Below are 11,264 nucleotides of genomic sequence, written 5' to 3' on the forward strand. Positions count from 1 at the left end.
ATGTTTGTTTATCAATGATAAACAAACGTAATAGCGAAGATGCTGGACTCCCCGGACTGCACCAGCGAGGGGAGCATGATGTTGCAAAACTTCGCCAGACGGGAAAGGAGAGGAATGGGGAGGGGCGGAGAAGAAGAGGTGTGGAGAACAGCAGGAGGAGGGAGAAAGCGAGCCGGAGAGGTAGAGAGTAGAGAGTCTCTGCATTTCAAGTTAACAGTGACCTTAGAATCTCCTTCTATGTATTTCACTCTCAGTCTCTCTCTCTCTTACTCACTCTGCATTAAAGTACAATGCTGCATTTCTTCAGACCTTTAGCATCCCGGGAACAACTACAAGAGAGTCTGCAGGAGGACGCAGCCCTCCCTACCTCGGTTTCTCTTTTGCTCCCTCTTTTTCCACAACTTTATGATGCGTGGAATGTGATGGGGAGGAGAAGTTTGGACTAATGTGCAGGACAGGCTTCCCTTACAGAATTGCACTTTTTAAGAGCAATTTAAGAGCACTTGTTTGATGTTCAAAACTGGGTAAGTAAAAGTCATTTTTATCTTGAATAAACGCAACTGAATCTCTTTAAACTCTCTTCACTAATGCTAATGTCTGTGTAAATGTTTTATTTCATTGTATTTTACATTACTATTTATTGCAGTGCTTTAAAAAGTTGTGAAGTTGTTTCCTTAAGCCGGGGACACACTTAACAACTGTAGGCCGATTATAAATGTAATTTGATACTTACAACTGATCATGCCCAAATGCTCAGGGCTGGGTTTCCCAATAACGTTGTCTCTTAGCGCGCTACGAAGACTCATAAGGTATAACTTAACTAAAGGTATACCATTACTAGGCGTGTTCCACGGACTATACCTTAGAAAGCTGCTTAAGATATACCTTCGTACGTGTGACGTTATCGGGTGCTGTCCGTGGCGATAGTGCTGAATTGGTTGATATCGATGGCTCGAGAATCAATTATTCTTTTGTCCAGGCGCTGTTTCACTGCTTTATGCTAGAAAGTGGTGTTTTTTATAAAAGAAGCACTTCAGAAATAGTTGAAATTACATTTATTGGATATTATAAAAAATAATCCAAACTATAATAGCCTATAATAGTCTAGCTACATATTTTAAAATTGTAACATATATTGCTGCCACAATAACCATTTAAAAAATTTGACGTGCTTTCATCTCTTTTCCATTTTTGTTCGCTGAGGTGGAGTTGCGATGAAATATTGTTCTTGTAAATACTTTCCAGCATTTCAGTAATAAAAGTTTACATCTTACGTACGGTGCTCGGCAGTGATCAAAAAGGATTTAAACAGTGAATTTTGAATCTCTTCTTGTAAACTCAGAGATGTGGATTCAGACGGCAATTAAATTACCACACGACCTGTTTGTCAAAAAACAGTAGGTACTAATTTGGACAGGGATTTTTACATGGGTTGGGTGAGAAAAAACACTGATATTATGGATTCGGACGGCACTAAAATCACCGACTTACCCCTGTAAATGTTTACAATACCGGACGAGCCCATGAGAAACAATATTAGCGTCCGAATAGAACTTAACTGACAGTAGCTTATGCTTTCACTGGCCTTTAAAAGCGCTCTTTTATTAAATTAATAATATAATAATAATATAATTAAAATTCTAACAACAATCAGTGTGATTGACAATTTTATTATTTGCATGAAAACACCTGAATTAGCCTAAATGAACACTGTCTGTGTGTATTAAAACTTCAGAATTATATTCGTATAGCCCTGCAACAGTGATAAGGTAAAGCTAAGAGTGGTCCAGACCAACCTTCCGAACGTATGACTTACAGAAGGTATACTTAACTAAGAACGTTTCTGGAAACACGTATTAACGATAAGGTACAGCTTAAGGTGTAACTTAAGAACGACGTAGCGTTAAGAAGGTTTCGGGAAACCCAGCCCAGAGTCAGAGACAGTTGCGTTCAGTTTGTGTTCATAGTCGTTTTTTTTTTAAAATCTGCTCCAGGCGTTGGAAACTGTAAAGACCGGGACACACCAAGCCGACGATCGGCCGTCGGGCAACGTCGGGCCGTTTTAGAGCGTCGGCCGACAGTTTTCTCGGTGTGTTCCGCACCGTTGCAGAAATTGGACCTCGGCTTTTTTTCCGGTCGATTCGACAAGTTGAATCGGCGTCAGGCCGTCGGTAAAGGAGGGAACTCTGATTGGCTGTTCAGTGAGTCAGTGCACGAGAATAATAGCAAAACAGCGAGCAAAGAAGTCAAATCGGTAGACTACAGATAGAAGGCTGTTCGATGTTATGTCATCTTACCTGAGTGTTCCTTGCCGAATATTTCAATATTAACATAAGCGGAGTGGAATAAAGAAAGTGTTTAGCAGGATTGATATTCAAAACGGTAAGCGCGCACTGCTTTGTTTATGGTTTGTGTATCTGCAGCCTGCAGCGTCGGTTTCCCTTTTTGAATGATGAATAGCCTATAGATGAATATATCTGCAGAAATAGACAGTTGTCTCATTAACACGCACGCATTCTAGCTGACAGTCGGCAGTAGTTCTCTCGCTGTGTTCAAGTGCAGCTTTCTCCCACCCGACGCAGGCAATACGGCGACAACACAGTCGGCTTTCATCAGCGCTAGGCTACTTCTTTGACGTCGGTTTGGTGTGTCCGGGGCTTTAGTGTACGTTTTTTCTGTAAGTTTGTTCAGTTCAGTCTTAGAATGTTTCATGTGTCCCCGGCATTAAGGAACTATTTGTACCTGGCCCGAAACATAAAATTACTTTTGTTGGTATAGTCAGTCAGGTTGATTCAGTGACATTAAATCAATTAAATCAGATAACTTAGGTGTTACCATGTGAAGCACATTTTTAGGTCTCCTTACAGAACTTCATAAATTATTTATGTGTAAAAAACGTATATACTGAAGAGACACTTTTACAATTCATTACAAAGAGTAACTTACAATTCATGTGGAAATTTAGCATGGTTATAATAGTATGGTATATATATTTTTAGTATTATTATACAAACAAATACTTAGAGTTGAAGGTGAGGTTTTTATGTGACAAAGCATGTCTTGCAAAATATCAGTGTACAAGAGATTGTTTTGCGTATTAAAACTCTCATCAAATAAGAGTTTATATTGATATTATTATTCAATTAGTTTATTTAAAAATGTGATTTGGTATTGCAATTACTGTTATTTGTTCATAAGCAAAGTAATATCAGGAAAATATATCAAAGTACAAATACAAAGTACTTGTAGGATTTGCTATGCAAAAAAAAATAAAAATAATAATTTATATAAAAAAAAAATGCTTCAGTTTAAGCTTGATACAGGCAAGCCTCAAACGGTGTTATTACACTTACAGTATGTGATAGTCACATTTCTTTCTGCGCATGAAAAATGACTAACGTCTCGGGTTACAAATGTAACATTGGTTCCATGAGAAGGGGAACGAGACACTGCATCCTAGGACACTAATGAGGAACACCTCAGCGTGACCGGTGTCTGAAGGATGTGTTTAAACGCGACAGTTGTATTGGCTGGCGACAGCCTATGACGTCCCTGTGAGGTATAAGAAGGGCACTTAGAGAAAATGTCATCCACTTCTTCATCTGAAGGGACCATGCAGGCAGCCCCGAAGCATGGCAATGAGACACAGTGACTTGTTCCCCTCAGGGAACCAAGGTTACATTTGTAACTAGAGATGTTCCCTTTCAAATGGGAACTCACACTGTGTCCTAGGATGCTAATGGGGAACAAATGCCCACTCCACCATGCTGAGGGGAATGCATGCTAGATTGGCTGTGACTAAGCCCTAAAGACTCAAATGGACTAATTGTCAGAGTAAAATTCCCCAAAGGTACACACCAGTATTTCGCTGTTGGTGACATTACTCCCTACGGCCACTGCCCAAGCTTCATGCCTCAGTCAGGAAGTTCACTCATACCATTCACCTCGCAAGGTAAAACGGAAGGACTTGACCCAGGGCAGAGCTCAAAGGCTTGGAATCATTTACCTAATGAAAGATTCCTTTAAGGGAATATGACCAGGGACAAAACAAGACCCTGGCCTATCACTTCAGGGGGACATAAGCATTGACCCCTAGAATCACCAGGGGGGCTGACATCATTCTATCTTAACCTAGTCAGCCTACAACCTGTCTGCTTAAACAGAATCTCTAGACTCAGCTCTCTAGCAGAGGCCTACAATGAGAAGGTATCTCAGAAAGGCAATAACCAGTTTCTCAGTCACTCTTCGCTAAGTCTTGCGTATGTTATGTCTGCAATTCTCTGCCATTGTGTCCTGTTTTCCTGTGTTTTGATTCATTCTGCCTGTTGCTCTGGATTAGTCTTTGCTTGTGTTTCCTTTTGGACTGTCTTCCTGGTATTTGAGCTTAGACTGTGTTTGGATTTTCGATTGTCGATTAGCCCCTAAAAATAAACACTTGAGCATCCTTAGCCTTCGTGTCTCCATGCAGTTTCATAACAGAAGACTTAGCTACACATGGATCCAGCAGTAAGAATCATCCGCCTGCGTCAATGCAATAGATCTCTTGCGGACCACATCCAGGACTTCTTAGATATTGTAAATTTCTCTGACCTCTAAGCTCAACTGTGATGGTCTTTGAGGGTCGCTGATTGAATTTCTGGATTATGCACTGTAGTTGAGTTGGGTTCTCCTTCACTGTTGGGAAAGTAGAGGATGATCCTTCCCCAAACAAATTGTTTTTGGGGGTGGGTTGGTGGCAGGACACACCAAGCCCCGGCCCACCACGGTCACCAGAATGTCCTGTTATAATGGTTGCTTGTCCTGTGCTTTCTGTACCTTCCCATCCTGTGGTTCCCACACCAGAGCCTATTCACAACATGGCTGCCACACCAGAGCCTGTTTCCAACATGGCCGCCACTCCAGGCCATGAGTTCGCTTCAGAGCCCACTCCAGCCCATGATTTCGCTCCACAGTCCACTCCAACCCATGAGTCCGCTCCAGAGCCTGCTCCAGCCCCAGATTTTTCTGTTTGTCCTAATGCGACAAGGGAGATCGTCCATGAGTTTCCAGTCTGCCCTGATGCGACCACGGAGGTCGACCCCAAGTTTTCAGTCTGCCCTGACCAGACCATGGAGTTCGCTCTTGAACTGCCTGTTTGCACCAACACGACAACAGAGGTCATTCCTGAACTGCTTGTCTGCCCAGACACGACATAAGAGGTCATTCATGAACTTCCAACCTGACCTGAGATGACCACAGAGGTCAATCTGGAACACCCTGCCTGCTTTGACCCGGCCCCTGAGGTTAACACTAACCTCTCTCTGTGATTTGTTTCAGTTTTGCCTGATCAGCCGTGGTAGTCTCTAGTTCCGCCAGATCCACCAACTACACCATGGTGGTCTCCAGCCCTGCCTGCTCCACCGTGATGGTCTATAGTCTTGCTAAGGTGGTCTTCTGCTCCCCCGTGGGGGTCTTCAGTCTCCTGTCAACTCGGCTGTGGTGGTCTTCTAATCTGGTGTGGGGATGTTCAGTCCTGGCTAATCTGCTATGGTGGTCATCTGCTCCGCCATGTTGGTCTCCAGCATCGCTGGGGTGAACTTCAATCCAGCCTGCGCTGACCTGGTCACCTGCCCAGCCTGACCGACCCAGGCCACCTGCCCTGCCTGCTCCGCCTTGGTTCCCTGCTCTTCCTTCGTCTTCATTTCCTCTTCCATTCCATGGACCTGGCCCTCCACTCCGCCTAGCTCATGGACTTCTCTGACCATATTAGGTGCGTCTGGAAGCCGCTCCTTAGGAGGTCTCTTTACATTCACCAGCTGGAGTGCCCTCGATTGCCACCAGAGGGAACTCCACCCCAGATTATTGCCACTCTATTAAGGACTTCATTACCCATAACTCTCTGCCTGGTCTAATCATCTATGATTGTTTACAGCTGTGTCTCATTTACCTCATTACCTCTGTCTATATCTAGCCTGGTTTCTTGCGTATGTTATGTCTGTAATTCTCAACCATTGTATCCTGTTTTCCCGTGTCTTGATTTATTCTGCCCGTTGCTCTGGATTATTCATTGCTTGTGTTTCCTGGATTCTATTATTTTATGGACTTTCTTGCTGGTATTTGACCTTAGCCTGTGTTTGGATTTTCGATTGCGGATTACCCTCTAAATAAACTACTGCATGCGTACCCTCAGCCTTCGTGTCTCTGTGTGGTTTCATAACACACACCACATCGGATTCTAGAGATGGAAGTCCTGGGAAGCAAGACTCAACATAATGAGCCTCCAAGCGAGGGGAGTGACACTGCTTAACCCGAGGGTTCACCAGGACCTACAGAGCATAAACATAGCTCTAGGGGAGCTGAGTACTCTGAATACCTCAAGTGAGGGAAGTACTAACTAAGCTCTTACTAAAATAAGTCTATCAAGTAGGCTTTCCGTCAGTCTATCAAGTAGTCTATCAAGTAGGCAATCCCTCAACTTGATGCTCATTTATTTATAAAGGAGGCCATAGGAAAGCCTTGCACGATTTACATGCTGATGTAGATGGATGCGAGTTTTCCATGCCTTCTCGATCTCAGTATGGAGATCAGGAAAACATGGAAGACTCACGGTAGCTGGGCAGTTATGTCCAGATAAAAACCAATCATCTAATCTCCCACGAGCTGTCTCCTTTTTGTGCTTACATGGCAGATCAAGTCTGGCCATAGCGGGTTCCATAATGGCAGGCAAGGAGGACTCAGACATTTCAACACGTCTTTCAACAGAACACTGGCTGCTAGATCAGAAGATGTGACAGATAACACGTCTTCCTCCAGCAGCTCACTCTTGTCAGCCGCTGAGTGCAACAGATTTATACCGCTCTCAAACTTATCAGCGAGCTCCACCTGAGAGCCCCACAATCTCAGTCTCATTCCCTCCTCAGCGAGAGCAGGACCCGAACCTCGGAAGGACAGACGAGAGTGGAGCTTTTTAAAGAAAAGCTCTCACAGTGCACGCTAACAGCCCCCTTGAGGACTGAGCATGCATGCTCCTTGCCCAAACAAATAACGCAGAAGTCTTGTGCGCCATCTGGTTTCAAATATCTTCACATCATAGTAAATGCTTTCTTACCACTACATGTACTCAAACAAAACAGTCCCTGAAGATGAAGAAGAAGATGACATGTTCTCTCAGTGTGCCTTCTTATACCTCACGGTCGCACTAGTGGCGACGTAATAGGCTGTCACCGGCCAATACAATTGTTGCGTTTAAACAGGTTTTTCAGACACCGGTCACACTGAGGCGTTCCCCATTAGCTTCCTAGAACGCAGTGCGAGTTCCCATTCGAAAGGGAACTTCATGAATCTGGATTAATTAAAAAATATTTGAAAGGGACAAAAAGAGAGAACGGACAAAGCTACTAAAAAAAATTATATATATAGATCAAACAACATTTGGTTCTTCACCAGCACAGATCCAAGCATTGCTGAAACATTTCTAAATTTACTCTTGTAATATTAGAGACATGTCGATGAGAAGATCGAAAGAGGAATCCTTATGGAAACAGTTGATAATAGGACAATAGGAAAATTGACAATAGGAAAATTAAATAAAAACACATAATCGTGAGATTGCCCAAATCTGTACACATATAATATCTGCCCTTTTCTAAAAAGAACACATAAGAGTGCGATAATAAGTTAATAATAAGTTACACACCAGGCAAGATTGGTCTTATGAGGAATTTGACTTGGTCATTCTAGAATAAATAAATAAATAAAGCTATTTGAGTATTATACACATAATTACCAATATAAATAAGAAAAAGAAGAAACAAGCACATCTGTGTATCTAAAAAGTGACTAATTGCAGCGAGATTGAGTTGCTGAAGGGTTTTTACACCAGATGTTTAAATTACATCTGTCTTGCTGACTCACCGTGGTAGCACCCCCAACATTACATGTGATTCATATAAATAAAATATGTAAAAAAAAAAAAAAAAACTTAATTTATCTGGATTGGAGTATTAATGATCAATAGATGCACATCTCAAATAATTCATGGTGGTCTGTTTAACTTAATTTGTTGATTTTCAGTCTTGATATTCAAGTTGTCATGATGTCGTGGTCTAGTTGAATTTGGCACTTTGATGAATATCTACTGTGTATATTTACATGCATGAGTCACCTTCACTTTTGCCTGTGCTGCAATTTTCTCCAGCAGTAGCTATACAGTGTTGATCACACTGCAGACACTGCCCCCTCAACACCCTCAGCTTCTCTCAGTATAACCTACTTAAAAACACCTGCCCTGCCTACCTGCTCTAAATGTAATGCATCTAAGCACTAACATTTGCTGTTTTTGACAACATAGCTGAAAGTAGCTCAGTTGGCTGTAATAAACTAATTAATATTTTAATACAGTAATTACAATAATTTTTATATTTGATATTTATTTTAAAGGAACTGATCATCTTCAAGTGTTTTCCCCAGAAGAAAGAAAGCTTAATGGGTTTTGAACATCATGGGGGTGAGTAACTGATTTTCATTTCAACAGAATTTTCATTTTCATTCAATTTTCTATCCTTTAAATATTTATTAGGCTAATGTTTTCAGTGAAAATGCAAATCTTTTTAGTGAAAGGTAAAAAAAAAAAAAAAAAAAAAAAAAAACAGACACAAAATGCTTTTTTCTTTGTTTTTATTGGAGAAAAACAATCAGTGATGCAGCTCATTGTTATGGTGAAGCGCAAGCATATTTATTTAAAGTAGGCCAGGGTTAGACCTTCAGAAAGATACTAAAACAGGCCCTCGTTGTGTTAGGCCCTCTATTATTCTCAATATATATGATGCCACTTGGAAATATTATAAGGAAACATGGAATTAGTTTCCATTGTTATGCTGATGACACTCAAATATATATTTCATCACGGCCGGATGAAAACGCTAAATTATCCAAATTGACAGAGTGTGTTAAAGATATAAAAGATTGGATGACGTGTAATTTTCTTTTATTAAATCCAGACAAGACAGAGGTAATACTTATCGGTTCAAAAAACCGCCCACAGAACCTCTCACAATACAACTTTGACATCGTAGGATGTCCTGTTACTTTATCCCCTACAGTAAAAGACCTGGGTGTTATACTCGATTGTAACCTGTCTTTTGAAAATCATATTTCGTATGTTACAAAAACAGCCTTTTTCCACCTTAGAAACATTGCTAAGCTACGTAATATGCTATCAGTTTCTGATGCAGAAAAGTTAGTTCATGCATTCATGACCTCGAGACTAGATTACTGTAATGCTTTATTAGCTGGTTGTCCTGCATCCTCAATAAACAAGCTACAGTTAGTCCAAAATGCCACTGCTAGAGTTCTTACTAGATCAAGAAAATATGATCATATAACACCGATTTTATCATCACTACATTGGCTACCTATAAAGTTCCGTATTAATTATAAGGTATTGCTACTGACTTATAAAGCCCTAAACGGCTTAGCTCCAGTCTATTTAACGGATCTTCTATCGCCCTATAATCCATCGCGCTCTTTAAGATCAATAAATTCGAGGCTTTTGGTCATACCTAGGATATCCAGATCCACCAAAGGAGGGAGAGCATTTTCACATTTGGCTCCGAAACTCTGGAATAGACTTCCTGATACTGTTCGTTGCTCGGACTCGCTCTCCCAGTTTAAAACTAGATTAAAGACGCATCTTTTCGGCCAGGCATTCATATAATATTGTTAATCTTACAGTTCAAACTACAATCCGGCCTCTAGTTCATAAATGCCAGAGAAGAACTGGCCCCCGACTGAGCCTGGGTTCTCCCAAGGTTTTTTTTTTTCTCCATTAGGTCACCTGATGGAGTTTTAGGACACCATTAGGTCACTTGATGGAGTTGTTTCGGTTCCTTGCCACTGTTGCCTTTGGCTTGCTCAGTTGGGGATATTTTGGGGATATTTAATTTTATTCTATCAATCAATAAATTCCACTAGAAACAAACCTTGTTGTATTATTTTATTTTAATTTAATACTGTGAAGCTGCTTTGATACAATCTGTATTGTGAAAAGCGCTATACAAATATACTTGATTTGATTAAAACAGAGGCATGCATGATGGAAAAATGCTTGAAAAATGCAAAAACTGGTCCCCAAGCCATTCCAACCAGCCTCGCTGGACTGCTGCTATTGATTATGTCCATATACATGTTATGTTTGTATGATCTTGATGTGTAGGCAAATGCATTAAAGAAAACATCAAGGCAGTACAATCAACAATATGGTATCATGGTTACATATCTGTGCTACAATTTACCTATAGTATAATTATATAATTATAATTACAAAATTATTATAATCAGGGATTTAGAGTCATGTTGCCTGGCGATGAAGGCAATTTAACCTACTGTATGAATGGCAACCATTAATGCACCAGCCATAAAATCACTGTGCCACAGTCTGTATTTCAAAAGCTGGCTTAATGTTAACTGCTGTGCAGCAAATCAAATTATGAGCTTGATGGTTATGTTTTATCCTTTTGGAGTATCTTTGTGTCACTCACATTATGTTAAACTCACATTATGATATCTACACAATTGCAAAACTGCACAGGGTTGTAAAACATATAAACAAAACAGTATAATTCACAATCTACATGTGCACGTGAACAAAGTAACTAAGCGTCATTTTGTATGAAATTATAATTGAATACATAACAATAATAGTTAACAGTTCTGATTACACAATATGTAAATGTCAATAGTCCATAACACAATAAATCAACACTGATTTAAACATGTTATATTAAAATAATAATAAACAGAATACATAAATAAGAATACATTCATACAAAAAAAATAAATAGAGGTAACAGCAAATTATAGTGGTACAACAGCATGGATTTACCATGTATTTTTTGGTACATTTTTTGTTAGTGATATAACAAGAAGCAATATAACATGTCATGATCCATAAAATACAATATCCCTAACCATGGTTTTGTTATAGTAATCGTGTAGTAACCATGTTTTTTTGGTGGATTCACTTCCATTTGTATAACCACAGTTGTATCACTAATACCATGGATAAACTATGGTTAGTATAGCAATGGTTTATGGTTTATTTGTGTTAACCATGGATAACCATGCTTTTTTTTATTATTACTATTTGTAGTAAAGCCATGGTTGATTTTATAAGAGATGATGTGGAAGTGTAACATAATACATTTGCAGTGGGGAAAAAAAGCAGCGTAACCCAATCAGAAGGGCACTCAGTGAGTTAAAGAGTGCCTGAACAGAAGCCAAAAAAT

The sequence above is a fragment of the Abramis brama genome, assembly GCF_963993115.1.
Source record: "Abramis brama genome assembly, chromosome: 10".
NCBI classification, from domain to species: Eukaryota; Metazoa; Chordata; class Actinopteri; order Cypriniformes; family Leuciscidae; genus Abramis; species Abramis brama.